The 16313-nt window shown below is 41.3% G+C and overlaps 1 protein-coding gene across 15 annotated transcripts in view; it reads right to left on the bottom strand.

Annotated features, from left to right (window-relative positions):
• SPSB4 (splA/ryanodine receptor domain and SOCS box containing 4) overlaps positions 1-16313 on the bottom strand; it is a 304370-nt gene that overhangs the window by 109572 nt on the left and 178485 nt on the right. The window contains exon 1 of one of the 15 annotated variants that reach the window (XM_065558059.1): positions 12769-12858. The exons of the other annotated variants lie outside the window; for them this stretch is intronic. The gene's annotated coding sequence lies outside the window, so the exon portion shown is untranslated. Of the gene's footprint in view, positions 1-12768; positions 12859-16313 lie in introns of those variants that run through there. 15 annotated transcript variants of the gene reach the window in all.

The following is a 16313-nucleotide window of genomic DNA, read 5'->3' as shown; positions in this document are numbered from 1 at the left end:
AATTCTCTGGACTCACTGTCTTAGTTTCCTTGCCAATCATTCCCAGTAGCCCTCAGTTCCTTGTCTCAGTCTCTTCTACCAGCCAGTCATAGTTCTCCCCACCACCACCACCCAGCACTCCTAGGCACCAGGTCAGATCTGTTTTTCTATCACCACCACCTCCCTCCTCCCCCTCACTGTTTCCTAGTTTCCTTGCCTAGGCAGTCCCAGTCCCCAACCCACTCCAGTTCCTAGTTCTAGCTTCCCCCTCACCACTGCTAGCCTCTTGCCACAGTCTCCTCCAACCCCACATCTAATTCTTTCCTCTTCTGCATTCAAATCAAACAGCTTCCTTCTCCATGATTCCAGGGCCCAACTGGCAGAGCATTGATCACACAATTCTCCCTGCTCTCAATGTCAGTGATCAGCCCCAGCCTTCAAAAGCCTAGAGCAACAATTGCAAGGAAAGTCTTGGAAGGAAAGACCAATGCAGCTGGAATTTAGCTGCTAAAAACCTTAAAAATCTCTAATGATCATGTACAACCTGTTTGTTTTTGAAAGGCTTATACATTGACCACATTCGGATGGATTTTCACAGATATAGCAGAAGTCACATCCCTAACGTACAGATCACCCCCTGCTAAGTGTTGAGTCCCTGCTCCAAAGAACTGGGGTGCTAGAGCTTCTCAAAGAAAAGGTCACCAGATCTTTTAACATCTCTAGCCTTGCTCTTAAAAATGGCTGAAGCATTTTGGCTGAAATTTTCCAGAAAAATAGATGCGGAGGCAGTCACTCTGAATGGAATCTTTCATCCCAAATGGTTCAAGTTTGGCAAAATGATAAGCAGGGTCTTATAATGGGGGATAGCAGTCAAGCTTAGTAATAGAAGATGCTATCAGACCTACTTAACGTATAGCTAGACTGCAATTATGTACCAGCTGAGATTGTTCAAATTCACTTCAGCAATGGCTCCTGCATAAAATTACCCTTTGGTCTGCCCCATAGTTTGAGAACTCCGTAGGGGTTGTTGGGGAAACATGCCAATAGGGACTCTTGTTCTCCCTACTCCCACTTGCAGAATGAGAGAAGTGCTATTTATGGGAGTGCTCCTGAATTAGATCAAGTGGAAAATACAGAGCAAAAGAGGACCCAACAGTATAGTATTCCCTGAGTCCTCCTCTGTCCTCTCCATGTTCAAACTCGGCATCCCCAAACAGAGAATGGAAAAGTGGTTTTCCTTTTGTTTGTTATATTAATACCAAAAAAAAAAAAATCAAATATATCTCAGACCTTAGCTTTTATTAATGTTTTTCTCTAGTGTTGTTGTTTTGGATTATAGGAATTAAACAGTAGTAGAAACCCTTAAATATTATGGCCATCTCCGCAGTTAAGGTTGAGCGTAGGCTTCCATTCTACAACCGTAGCTTTTGATAGCAGTAACTGATTTATAGGAAGCTTGGGCTGCTTTAAAAAAAAATAGGATATGTGAAGAATTTTGGAGTGTAGAATTAGAATGGTTTTTATGATGCTTAAATCAAAAATAACTGTTTTTCGCCCACACTCCAGCATCTCCCTGATTTTTCATCTCACATGTTCTGAGCTCCTAATATCTTACAGACTGAGTGCAAGGAATCTCTCCTACAAAGGGCATTGTCTAGGGCAAAATTATATATAGGCATTTTGTCCCTATGGATGGAGTTATAGGGAGGAAGAAAGGATCAGGCTGGACAATTTGGTTTTGTTACTTATTTCATTGTCTCCAATTCTCTAATTGTCTCTGTATAAAACCTGTACATCAGCTAGTGTACTTGTACCATACTGTACTTACCTCCATATGGCACCACCACACCTAGTCCTTCAATTGACCACTTTCCTTATCTGTACCTAACCACTAAAACAGGTTTTTATATGTAAACTTGCATATTTACTGATCTATGCATCCTTAAATATTAAAACAAACAACAAAAAACTATCCATTTCTAAGTTTTAGTTTTTATTTTGAATGCTTTTTCTGTTCATATTATGCTACTGCAGAAACCTCAGCAGATCAGAGAATTAGGAAATCTTCTCAAGGTATTGAGGTCTGACAGCACAATATAAAGAAGACCTTGATTATATCCATCTAAAGCCATGATCTCTTTCATTTGCTATACTTCATTAAACTTCATCAACAGTTATTTTGCTGAGAACTTTTCTAAGTGCCAGTATCTGAAAAAATATTCTTTTCATGAAAACTTAAGCACAAGGGGGTGAGGGAGAGAAGGAACATGTTAAGAATTCATTTTCAGTGCAACTATTGAGAAATTGGAGATATTGTGTTGAGAAATATAGCCTAAAATATTTGTTTAATAATTTCACATTCATGCCACACTTTGTCAGGAAATTATTAGATTAAGAATACTGCACACAGCTGAGAGCAAGCCAAGCTCAAGCAAGGAAAGTGTCAGTTTCACTTTCCAGTACCCTCATGGAGTCTGCCAAGATATTTAGAGATATTATTCACATCAATAGTGATATTACAATTTAAAAGAGGCTTGAGGGATGCTACTTAACTGTTAAAAAAGCCAACTGATTTATACAGCGAAGTATTTCAGTATCAGTACAATGTGCAAATGCTACTAAAATAAAGGGATTTTCTTTTTGACGTTTTAGTTCCAGCATTTACAATTACACTTCCCCATCCTTCCAGACTATGAGGAACTCTAGCTAAACATACAGCAAACTTGAATATACATATTGTTGTGACACCACAGTTGAAAATGAAAGTACCGTAAGAACATGCTGTAACTTATGTTAATGTCACTACACTGTCACTTGATTAGAAAAAAAGGAAGCCATGTGAGTTCAGAAGACTGATAAATAAAGTCACACATCAGTGTGAATAATTGGAGTGTAAACTTCCCACAATGCCCTACCAGTGTTCTTTAGGAAGACCCCTCTAGGAGGGAGAGGATATTTCACTGTGTGTGCAGTCAGTGCTTGATCTCCAGGGAGGCGATCAACAAAAGTCACAAGCAGTTGCCAAGACCATTAAATCATTAAAAAGACATGCAAATGGCGACAGTTTTCAATGACTAATGACACATGCCAAGCTGCTGTATCCCATTACTCCTGTCCTGAACCTTTCCCCCAAAACCTCCAATTACTGTGTCTAACTTGCATCACCACCGGATCACTCACTCCCACTATCTATTCACTTAACAATATTGATACTGGTCTAGGCTGTCTTAGACCATTACCCCATATACGTTTCTGAGTTTTACTTCAGGGAAATAAAATTAAATTATCTTGAGTTTAAAAATGTTTATATCAATGTCTCCATAGATATCTTTACAACCCCTGCCACACACACACACGAGAGACACAAGCACATCAGCAGTATTGAGCAGACACTAAAGATCAATATCTTTTTTTTTTTATTCTTTAGGGGTATGGGCTTGGAGGGCTGCACCCTATTCAATAAGTTAGAAAATGTGTAAATATTTATTAACAACAGCTGCCATTCCTCTGACTGATTAAGAATAACATTAGTGGGCTCCCAAATGAGCCTCATTAAGTCCTTTTTAGTTGAAATGGCAAGTAGAGGTGAAGACAAGGGTGAGAGAAATTTAACAGGAGTGGAGGAGTCTGCAGGTGTTCTTTTTGTAGCTGTGATGTAATTAACGATTAAGGCGAGTCCCACTGTAATTTTGCTACCTGGTCAGATATTTTTCAGCAGCTTCTCTCAACTACCTCTCCCATCCCACACAAATAAACAAAAAACCTACTGTTTTGTTTTGTAGAAATAAGAGTTACTGAGTTTTAGCTAGAAATTATGGTTATAGTCTACACTGAAGAAAAAAACAAACCCTCCAACAGCAGCGAGTCTCAGAGCCCAAGTCTACAGACTCATGCTTGCACTGCAAAGCTAAAAATAGCTATCTAGATGTTCCAGTTCAGGCTCTGAAGCCCAGGGAAGTGGTGGGCTCGATCTACAGCCTGAGCCAGAACATCTACATGGCTATTTTTAGCACCATAGCATGAGCCCCACAAGTCGAAGTCTGTAGACCCAGCCTCTGAGACTTACTGCCACGGATTATATTTTGCAGCATAGACATGCCCTACATGGTCAAAGATTTAGACTAAACCCATCAATTTTCATGATTCTCCCCTCTCCTCTCCCCAAAAAAAGTTTCTTCCAGCAATTTCTTCCAGCCTATTGCAATAAGTATGACAGATATTATTTGGTACTATTTTTTGGCTCAGTATCAAACATACAGAGAAATGCATAGTAGGAAAGTGCAATTAGTATTTAGATGTGTTTTGCAATCCTTTTCTTTAGAATTTCTTAAACAGATAACCATCTAGTTCTAGTATGGAGAAAAACACTCCACCTTGTTAGGAAACACCTGCGACACAAGCACCGTGGTGTTCTCAAGAGCAGTGTTGCAGTCCCCAGAAGAGGAGCATGCTGAAAAGGAAAGCAGAAGTTTATAATAATTAATGCTTGACTTCTACCCCAGCTGCTATGAATTCTTTGGATTTGAAGAAGATCCAAAATAGGGATGTAAGAGTTTAACCAGTTAACCGATAAACTTTATGCTTATCGGTTTCTGTTAATGGTTGAACTCTGCCCAGGGTCCCAGCTGCTAGCCCCATGTGCCCGGGGTCTCTCTGGGGCTCTGCTGCTGCCGCCGCGCCTGTAGCTTTGCTGCCACCCACCCGGCATCCCGGCTGCTGCCCCGTTCCGGGGCTCTGCTGCCTCCCGGGCTGCCGGTCCTGCGGCCAGGGTCCGTCCCGGGCTGCTGGTATCCGGGGCGTACCAGGATGCCAGTGGAGACTCCCAGGTGCAGGGGTGGCAGTGGGGCCAATGTAAGATGTGGGGGTGCTGCAGCACCTCCCTCACCCCTAGTTCCCCGGGTAAACATTTAACCATGTAACTGATAGAATTTTAATCGGTTACATGGTTACTATTTTTACACATTCTTTACATCCCTAATCCAGAACTTGAAATTTCTGCATAAAAGTAGGTGGATGTCAAGAAAATTTGGACCCACACACTACACACCAAGGCTAGGAGAGTAATGGTGCTCAGTAAACACAACAGAATGATCAGACTCAGACTCCCAGACTTACGAGCCCATTGTGGCAGCAAAAGCCATGATAAAGCTGGCCTTGCCAACCTCTTAAGAATTCCCCCCCCACTACAAAGGAATCCTAGAATGGTTGACCAATGCCATAGCAGCTGCTGCATCGCCCCTTCCTGGCCACTGGTGCAGGGGACATGCCCATTCCACAGTGATCCCCATTCCGCAGCTGTCTGAAACTCTCTGCCCACTGCCCTCCAAAAGTCAAAGCCGAATCAATGCTGCTCTAACTTAAGCTGAGGGTCCAGGCCAGAGTAGACAATGCCCAGGATCTGAGGGCTGTAAAGGTAGCTTATTATAGCAAAGCACAGGCTGGCCACATGGAGGAACTGGCCTTCAGTGATTAATATTTCCAAGAGGTTTTAAGGTTTCTCTCTCCTGCTCCAAGATAAAAAGCCAGGTTAGATTTTCATTTATTCACATTTGATTAAAATTTACACTTCCCGTTAGACAGTATTTTTTTTCAATTTCTATTTATAATAAAAAAAAATAAATAAACATACAAAAGCTCAGAGTGTCCAGCCAGAGTCAGACTACAAAGCAACTTTCAACACCATCAGCTAGTAACACAAACAAAAACACATCCTCTCCTCTACCTCGCCTCAAAGTCTAGGAAAAAAGTTTGGACCACAAGCTTCATAATCTAAGGGCTAGTCTAAGCTACCATGCAACATCGGTGCAGCTGCACCACCATAGTGCTTCTGGTGAAGACACGCTATGCTGATGAGAGAGCGCTCTCCAGTCAGCATTACTCCACCTCAATGAGAGGCTGAAGCTATTGAAGGAGAGGGTCTCCCTCCAATTTAGAGCTGATGTGGACAGTGCTTAGGTCAATGTAACTTGTGTTGCTTGGGGGGTGGCTTTTTCATCCGTAAGTTACATCGGCTTCAGCTGTAATGTACAGGAGTAGCAATGTGATGAGGATTCTTGATATAACATAATGCAGGGAAAAACCTTCAAAAGGGAAATGGGTTATGTAAAAACAGCCCCAAAGTAGGGCCATAAGTGCTGATGGCTGTCTTTCATACTAATTTCAAATGGGGATTAAAACGTCAGTAGGTGGAAGGGCAGGCAGGTCCCAGACATGAGTTGAAAGAAAAAGACTTGGCTCTGTCCCTTGAGGACAGAGGAAAGAAACTATTGTGGAACAGACGGACACTCAGACCCACAGAATATAGGGGTCTGAGGTAAAACAGAGTCCCAGGTCTGAGACTTGAGGGAAACCTTTTCTTGTATTTAAAAGCCTTCTTTCTTGTTATGTTTTGTTCCTACTGTTCAGAATAACAATGCTTTGTTTTAAGGAGGCTGTTTTGGGTCACTGTATTCACCGCTGGTTGCAAGGTCCCAAAATGGGAGGGCGGGAAACCCACAGATACCACATTCAGTGAGACTTGCTGGGAAAGCAGAGTTGATGCTCAGGGTGCCATAGCCTGGGACTTGGTTTAAGAACAGGAGAATTGTGGGATTCCACCCCAGAAAAGTTAAGGGCTTGAGGCCTTAGATCTACAGGGTTCACTCAAAAGCCACAGAAGGGGTCAGATGGGCAGCTAGCATAGTAACCATGATAGCACTGTTTGAGGTGTACAGCGAATGGAGAATGTTCTTAGAGCACTAGAAAAGCTGACCAGCTTAATTTTGACCACAGACACTGTTTTTCAATTATACTGATTTACTGCATATTTTGAACAATGTTTGGTCCATTTGCCAAATGGAGTAAATGGTAATATTAGTACTGTAATCCTTGGGACATTTTAAATTTCATTGTGCTGTAAATAAAATTTTATGCTGTTTATACACTCAGGGAAATGACCTTTAACAAGAGGGATGAATACTGTGGGAAAGATACTAACATGTCTTGCTCAATTCCTAAAGGAATGCAAGTCACAAAAAGCCTAAGGATGTTCTTCCATAAAGGCCACATTCTTGCAGCATTACACAACAAGCTAACTCCTCAAATTCAAGATAAACATGCTAACTTAAACTTGCCATTAAAATAGACTGTATACTTAGCTGCTCTTTATTAGGATAATATGAAATACAGTATGTGACACCAAATGTAGATTGTAGTTCAGTCATATGAAGAATTCAAAAGAGAATGTGAGTAAGCCGTGAATACAGTGTTGTGTATATTTTTAAATACTTCCATCTACTGTATCTAGGAACTGTAGACAATAGTCTATTTATCTGTTTTTAAATCTTGTTTCTCTCTTCTGCTGACTTTTCAGGCCATTTCACATCTAGACCTCGAATGGGATTCTTCCGTCCTAAGTGCAGGACACTGCACTTGTCCTTGTTGAACCTCATCAGGTTTCTTTTGGCCCAATCCTCTAATTTGTCTAGGTCCCTCTGTATCCTATCCCTACCCTCCAGAATATCTACCACTCCTCCCAGTTTAGTGTCATCTGCAAACTTGTTGAGAGTGCAGTCCACGCCATTCTCCAGATCATTAATGAAGATATTGAACAAAACCGGCCCCAGGACTGACCCTTGGGGCACTCCGCTTGAAACCGGCTGCCAACTAGATATGGAGCCATTGATTACTACCCGTTGAGCCCGACGATCTAGTCAGCTTTCTATCCACCTTATAGTCCATTCATCCAGCCCATACTTCTTTAACTTGCCGGCAAGAATACTGTGGGAGACCGTATCAAAAGCTTTGCTAAAGTCAAGGAATAACACATCCACTGCTTTCCCCTCATCCACAGACCCAGTTATCTCCTCATAGAAGGCAATTAGGTTAGTCAGGCATGACTTGCCCTTGGTGAATCCATGCTGACTGTTCCTGATCACTTTCCTCTCCTCTAAGTGCTTCAGAATTGATTCCTTGAGGACCTGCTCCATGATTTTTCCAGGGACTGAGGTGAGGCTGACTGGCCTGTACTTCCCCGGATCCTCCTCCTTCCCTTTTTTAAAGATGGGCACTACATTAGCCTTTTTCCAGTCATCCGGGACCTCCCCCGATCCCCATGAGTTTTCAAAAATAACGGCCAATGGCTCTGCAATCACATCCGCCAACTCCTTTTGCACCCTCGGATGCAGCGCAACCGGCGCCATGGACTTGTGCTCATCCAGTTTTTCTAAATAGTCCCGAACCACTTCTTTCTCCACAGAGGGCTGGTCACCACTTCCCCATGCTGTGCTGCCCAGTTGTCACATTTTTTGTGGAAGACTGAAGTTGAAATTCATTTATACTTTTTTCCCCTACGCTATTCTCAAAACCATGTGCTGAAAAGAAAAAAAAAAGGCCCTTTTGCTGCTATAGCAAGGGAAAAATATTAATTTTTACTTGCAATTTAACAACATTTTGTAACCAACACCAATTCAAAGTCCAGAATCGTTTTTTTCACTTTGTAGTTTCAGAAAGGCAGCAAAGAAGAATGTTGGCTTTTTCTGAAGTCCCCGATTACATTTACCATACCCTTGGGCAACAAATAGTTTATTTCTCATCCTCCAAGCATCTCTCTAGTAAGTACTTTCCTTTCCCCTCTCTCTCATCAAAGTAACCACCTGAATTTTAAAATGTCAGGTTTACATTGAAATGAAGCTACAGAAAGCAAATGAATACATGAAAGGTTTAATACTAAACTTAAAATGATGTTTCCATCCCATACTAGTAACTTTTGCAGAGTATTTCCATTTTGGATTTCAATTGTAAGTACTGATTTTTAGTGAAGATGGGTATCAAAACCACAAAATATTCTCATCTCTATAATTCAATGAGATTTTAAAGCTTCTCAATTTCTCTCTGGATATAGATACTCTTTGGTAGACTAACACTTCCTTAAGACTTCAGCTTTACTTTTCATGCTGTCGTATTTTCTTTTCACTAGACTTTTTCCCATTATGATTTTAAAAGAAAAAGACTGTTTAAAACTTTAAAAAATTAGCCTGATTTTCACATAGAAAGGTCTCCATTTTGGGGTGGGGCGGTGTTTTTAATTCTTTTCCCAAGCCATTCACTGTGAGCACAAAATTGTGAGGGTTTTTTTTCTACATGCACAAATGGATGACTAGTTTGAAAAATCAGGGTCACACATTTGACTTGCTAAATATTCTGAAAGCAATTTGCACACAGGTGCACAAGACTACAGCATACATATTTCTAAAACTATTAATTAGAAGCTGGTTAGCTGACAATGGTAAGAGCAAATGAGATCTGACTGCATTCTAGGAAGAGGACTGCAAACAAAAGCCAGGAGACATCAGGCAGCCTGGTTAAGAGCCGTGCCAAGACTCCCTTCCCTAGTTTGAGCACTTACCAGATAAAAGTGTACAGAGGGTTTGGCTTGAGAGAGAGTGAGCATTCAACTCTCAATTATCCTGAGAGTTGAATGCTTACTACTGCTGCAAAATCAGTGACCTAAGCTCCTTCCCACCCATCCTATGGCATCTCAAGACCTTGGGAAGAGGAATGCAAGAAATGAAAGCCAAGTAACTTCTCCTTTTTCCTCTCTTGAAGTATAGTGATTGGTTTTCTAGGCCCCATGTGAATATTGAATAACCACTACAGATGATCAGGTTGAAGGAGTATGTACTAGTCCAGATATTTGGGTTCCGTCTAGTGCAAAGGGAGCCAATTCACTTTAAAATTGTAGGATTGGCTGGAAAGTAATTCAGAAGGGAAAGGCAGCTATGTGGTAGCATCATTCCTCAGTGTAGGTACCTGCAAACTTTCAGAGGGAACGTGGGAAATGACCTCCATTCAGAGAGAGAAGGGCAGCATGAAGGTGGGGGAGAAGTCAGACAAGAGCTGCTCTATTATGCAGTAACTTAGCACCAGATCCTCAGCAGGTGCTATTCTATGTATCTCTGCTGAAATCAATGGAAGTAAATGAATTTAAACCAACTGAGGCTCTGGCTCTCAGTGCAAAATTCTAAGAGTACATCATTATGTCCCATAAATAGGACCCTACCAAATTCACAGTCCATTTTGGTCAATTTCATGGCCAGAGGGTTTTTTTAATTGGTCAAGTTCACATTTTCAGGTGTTTACATCTGAAATTTCACAATGTTGTAACCGTGAGGGTTCAGACACAAAAGGGGGTTGCAAAGCTGTTGCAGGATTGCCACCCTTACTTCTGTGCTGCCTTCAGAGCTGGGCTGTGAAGGCAGCACAATCACAGAGCTTCCTGTAGCCGAGGGAGGTACCCAGAGATGGGTCTGATCTCCCACCGAGAGCGGCCATGCAGGGGAAGAAGTAGTCCTGTCCCTCCCGAGCCTGGCAGACTAGCACCTGGAGCCCAATGCATAGTAGGAGCCTGGGCTGGGTTGTCCCCAGTCCTGCCTCTCCCCTCCAATAGCTAGATTTCACCAGGGAGGTCTGATTTCACGGTCCCTGACGTGTTTTTCATGGCCGTGAATTTGGAGGGCCCTAATCATAAATTCGTGCTGTTCGAGCCCCTCCCTAGTTTTTATAAACCATGGAAGATATGGGCCTGTGGATGGGATGTGGGAGGTGGACGGGGAAGGAAGGAGTGAAGAGGGGCACCCCAAGGGCATGTAAGAGTGAATTACCCCACATCATGAAGGTTCTTCAGGCTGACCAAGTTCCACAAGAGCTAGCTCTATTCCCACAGTTCTTTCCTGTCTGCATCAGCCACATTGGTTTTAAAAATTGGTTACGACATTTTTTTGAACTTCTCAAACATTCCTACAGAATCAGAAATAAATCTGGCAGAGTCAGCTACTGCTGATTCACAATTTTGAGGGCCTAGAATTTGCTGATATTCTTGGAATGTCCAGAATATCCTGCCCTTTGGATTTTTTATATCTTGTACTACTTTTCACAATTGAAATCAAAACACAGCATATGACTAATGCCTATCAGTTGGTGGGCCAGGAGCAAAGACATCTGATACACAAATTGAAGAGACCCCTTAAGAGACTTTTAACAGATTTAACAAGGATGCCTTTAATAGTTACAATGCCAAACTTTACTGGCAAAACATATTGTGGTTCTGGCAAAACATGACAGACAAGAGTTGACGAGGCCGCCACACACACCCCTCCCCCCCGCTCCTCCAACCCTCCATGAATCTGGATGGACTGACAAAGATGATATCTACAAAAATAGCTGTGCCTAGCTAATCATTAGAGTTCTAATCCAAACTGCTGCATATCACATAGGACAGATATAAAGACAATCACGGCTCAGTCCTGCTCTCTCCACACAAGTTTAAGATCCCAGATACATTTGCACACACTTGCATAGAAGCAGACTATATGAGTGAGAGAGCAATCACGTACTAGAAAGCAAGATCAACTTGTTCTTCAAAAATCCTCCAGTCTGATGTTTGACAATGGCTAGCTACTAAGATCCTACATTTTTAAGTACCACCTTCAGGTGACCCGGGTGACTTCACATTTCAGATGTGGGGGGACAGAGGAGAAAGAACTACCTATGTGGGGTCTGAGTGCTCTACCAATGTACAAACAATAAGTAGAGAGTGTTCTCTCAAACTTATTCTTCAGTCAACCTCTGCCTCTCTCTCATGCACATAAGGGATCAAAGATCTACACTGAAGCCAGTTGCCAGTAGAAAACAATTATGCTGATTTATGGGAATGAAAGAGAAAATAATATTGCAAAAGAAAAAGGACTGTTTAGCGCTAAGTGAAAAAGGCTTTGAATTGATTATAAAGTATTTACATTTCTCTGGTCTATAAAGCAGGATTTTGTATGTGACTATTTAGGAATCAGAAAATTTTGCAACACGAGAATCTGAAGAGAAAAAGCGTTCGAGGCGTTAAAGCTTACAACCAAGTTTCTCTCCATGATGGAATCCTTGACTCTGACTGAAGTCACAGGAAATCCCATGCATTCAGGAGGGCAAAATTTTTGTCTTATCTTACAACAGTAACAAGGAGCGAGTAACATAATAAAAAGCATGTTTAGAAACAAGAGGACCAAGCCGGATTTAGGGGAAAGACGGCCTTTCAAGCAGAACTAGATTAGAACGTCCATACATCTTTAAAGGGGGGGGGGGGGAAGAGGACTAACAATTACAAGATTTTTTACATGTTAAAAATCAGAGAGGGCCTCTCCATTCGGCAATGTTGTAGTCACTATGGTAGGTATTAAACGAAGCAACCAACGTGGGGAGCATTTACATCTCAGATATTGCTAGCCTCGGTACTGCACAACCTTAAATGATTTCATGTTGCAAGTGCCAACAATTTCATGCATTTTAGATAGCATAAGACTATTACATTAACTGTCCTTCTAGGTAGATCTACAACTCCCAGTGCAGACAAAGGTACAAATAAGTCAGCCTTTTGCAGAGAGGAATCTCATATAGATTTCAACAGTTACCCTATGCACTATCCGCATCTCCATTTCCTGGAGCAACTGTCACTTAATATCTCTTGCTGAATATTTTTAACCATGTAATATTAACTTGCAAGCACTTCAGATCACACTCCTATTTCTTTAGTTTTAGGAACAGACATTTGCCACATTTCCTCCTTTAATGTAATAAATATTCAGCAGAAAATTTAAAAAAAGAGCTTAAAATGTTATAGAAATAAAGGCATAGCATCATCAGTATTCAGTCCCTAGGCACTACTGTGATACATGTAAATAATAATTTCCATCATCATTATTCTAGGAGTCCTGTTGAGACTACTTAAGAGGAGTATATCTAGCAAATCATTATAGGAAATACCTTGGAGAGAGAGTAGTAAATGATCTTCAAGACACCATATGAGCCTGCCAAGCATTTAGATTCTTCAGTAACCTTCTAATATTCATTGCCCTAAATAGAAATATGCTCAGTTCAAGATTGCATCAATGGCACTTGCATGGAGACGGGGAGAGGAGCGGGGGGGGGAAGAGAGAGAATATATAAGTGATTACAAGCTCAGCTTCATCAACAGGCATAGGGGGAGGTTATTTTAAACTTAGTTATTAATTAACTAAGGGGGGGGGAGGGATAGCTCAGTGGTTTGAGCATTGGCCCGCTAAACCCAGGGTTGTGAGTTCAATCCTTGAGGGGGCCATTTAGGGATCTGGGGAAAAATCAGTACTTGGTCCTGCTAGTGAAGGCAGGGGGCTGGACTCGATGACCTTTCAAGGTCTCTTCTAGTTCTAGGAGATGGGATTTCTCCATTAATTTTTTAATTTATTATTATTAGGTGTATGCAATTTGGTCAAGCCAAGCCACAGCATTCTTATCAAAGATGTTCAAGGCACAAAGACCTCCAGGAACTGAAGTCACTTTGCTGTCCACAACAATGTGCACCATGGTTTATGGCTGCACATATTGACCAAATGCACTGTCTCTAAAATGTCACTGAAATTCCACTGCAGTATAAATTCCATGTCCAAACTGGTTCAGAGGGCTCCATTTCCTTCACGGTAAATCAAACCCGGGTTGATGATGAGCGGGAACTAAGAAAAGATGATTATTTGTAACTTTCTCTGAGGACCCATGAAGCTTGCCACACGTGTTCTACCATAAGTCCCTCATCCGGTAAACTTAGCCACAATGGGCAACGTGAGGGCAGACAGCCTTGTGTTGGATTAAACAAGTCTTTAATTAATGGTACATGTGGCATATCATGCAATTTTGTCATGAGCTTTGCTATGTTTTCTTCTCTGCAAACACTGGGTGGAACAATATTGCAGAGAACTGGTAACCATGATAAAGGAGCAGATTTAAGTGTGCTTGAAACAACATGCTGGTGGAATTAAGTTATACATCATCATGTGACATGAGTGAGCCCATACTTGAGCACAATACTCCGCTGCTGAAAAACAGAGTGCCAAAGCTGAAGTGCGTAACATTTAGGCATTGGTGCCCCATATTGTTCAGGCCAGTTTTCCAAGCAGGTTGTTGCACATTTTAGCCTTAGTCACTGTCTTTGTAAGATGGTCACAGTATGTGAGAGTTCTATCCAACATGATGCCTAAACAGACCAGGTGTGAATCATGCTTTATTTGCTGATCATTGAGAACCATGTTCAGCTCTCTGCCTGTCTGTGCATTATTTAGGTGGAAGACACTTGACGCAGTCTTACTTACACTTGGTATCAGGCACCACCGAAACAGGCACAGATGCATGCTCATCTCTACTAGGATTACATTGGGTGCATACACAACCAAAATTAATTAATGATACTCTTTCATTACAACGGGATACCTTAAATTTGTGAAAACAACTGAATACGGATCTCTTATGCAACTCAAATAAACCCCCAGATTGTAGATTTCAGAGTAGCAGCCGTGTTAGTCTGTATCCACAAAAAGAACAGGAGTACTTGTGGCACCTTAGAGACTAACAAATTTATTAGAGCATAAGCTTTCATGGACTACAGCCCACTTCTTTGGATGTGGGCTGTAGTCCATGAAAGCTTATGCTCTAATAAATTTGTTAGTCTCTAAGGTGCCACAAGTACCCCTGTTCTTTTTCCAGATTGTAGAGCCATTCAAAAGACACTTGGGTTTCCTCGGAGGAAATAATTAATTTCATTGAAATACAAGACTCCCTGGGAGATAGGAGATCTCCTATTGAGTTATACATATTATATGAAACTCATGTGGTCAAAGTTCTCTCACAAACTCTTGGAAAGCAAGTCTCTCTTCAGCCCTATCAGATTTAAATACATTTTTAATTTCCTTCATCCTCAAATAGAACAGTGGCCGGGACTCTGATCATAGTTATGCAATTGTAATTCCAAAATAATTCCATTCTAAACTGAAGGAGTTACATTAACATAACTGAACCTCTCTCCAATGAACAAACTACACTTTTTATCACAGACCTGAAGTTGTTTGCCAAATCTCTATTCTGATGAAGAAAAAACTTGTGTCAGACACTGAACACTGATCAATAGTTCAGTTGGTTGAGGACAGCAAGTACCTTTTTCATGTAATGCACAATTTCACTGTGGAACTCACTCCCTCAAGAAGCTACGGCAAGAATTTAGCAACACTGAAAAAGGAATTGGACATTTACATGGATACAAGAACACCCAGAGTTTTGTTAATTAAGCTAATAACAGTTTAGAAAGGGATATTAAATCGCATGCTTCACAGTTTAGAGATCTATTAGATATCAGACCACCACCTAATATAGGAGGGCAGAATATCCCATATCTGCCTACATGTTTGGATACAAACTATGGATTCCACAGTGTGGAATGGAATTACCAGGTTGGTTTTTAAACATCCTCTATATCAGGGATCGGCAATCTTTGGCATGCGGCTCGCCAGGGTAAGCACCCTGGTGGGCCGGGCTGGTTTGTTTACCTGCAGTGTCCGCAAGCTCAGCTGATCGCAGCTCCCACTGGCCGCGGTTTGCCGCTCCAGGCCAATGGGGGCTGCAGGAAGTGGCGCGGGCCGAGAGATGTGCTGGCCGCGGCTATCAAGATTTTAGTCTGCTGTAAAATTACACCCAAGCTATTGTCCATAATAGTGACCAAAATATCTTTTATATTTCTATTAAGGTGTTCACTCTTGCATTTACTTTTTGTGTTGGCTCTCAAACCATTATAGCTTGCCAAAAAAAAAAAAAAAAAAAAGGATTTGGAAATAAAAACGTCCAACTGTCATGAAAAGAAAGGGCAAGCCATTATGTGGGCAATACTATTGTAATTTTGAAGGATCTGGACCAATCTATCAGAAATTAAACATCAAACTAAAAGGCTTACTCCCTCTTTTAGCAATATCAAGTTAACTCGTAAACAGAGCAAGTTTTTCAGTTTTCTCCATATCTGCTCTAAGGCATTCTCTGTGAATTGCTTTTTTTTTTTTTAAATAAATGAAGCAAGCAAAGGAAGTACTTAAGTTACAAAATATCACACAGGATGTTGCGAACCTCCTCATTGCCTGGTTTTGGTCTAATCACATGGGAATATTACAGCTTCTTCTCAGTAATCTTAGATTTTAAAAGTAGTACTGTGATTGCTAAGTCAACATTTACTCAGTGTTATCTGAGATTTCACAGTAATGTCCTAATATCTGCAAATATCTCAGAATTCAGTGCCTGGTGGCTTTTTAGAATGAAGACGACCATGTAGTCCAAACTGCAATTTTTAGTCAGGAAAACATCCCACAGAGAGAACCAATCCCTTGCAAAAGGCTCTCTCACATAGGACATAAGAGAAAACTGTTTTTCAATGCAGAAGGGTCGAGAGTGGGGAGGGTGTGATCATTTCAGCAATCATAGAATATCAAGGTTGGAAGGGACCTCAGGAGATCATCTTGTCC

This window comes from Chrysemys picta, chromosome 9 (genome assembly GCF_011386835.1).
Source record: "Chrysemys picta bellii isolate R12L10 chromosome 9, ASM1138683v2, whole genome shotgun sequence".
Taxonomy (NCBI): Eukaryota; Metazoa; Chordata; order Testudines; family Emydidae; genus Chrysemys; species Chrysemys picta.
The sequence above is the reverse complement of the archived record's forward strand: the minus strand, read 5'-3'. Positions and strand labels throughout refer to the sequence as shown.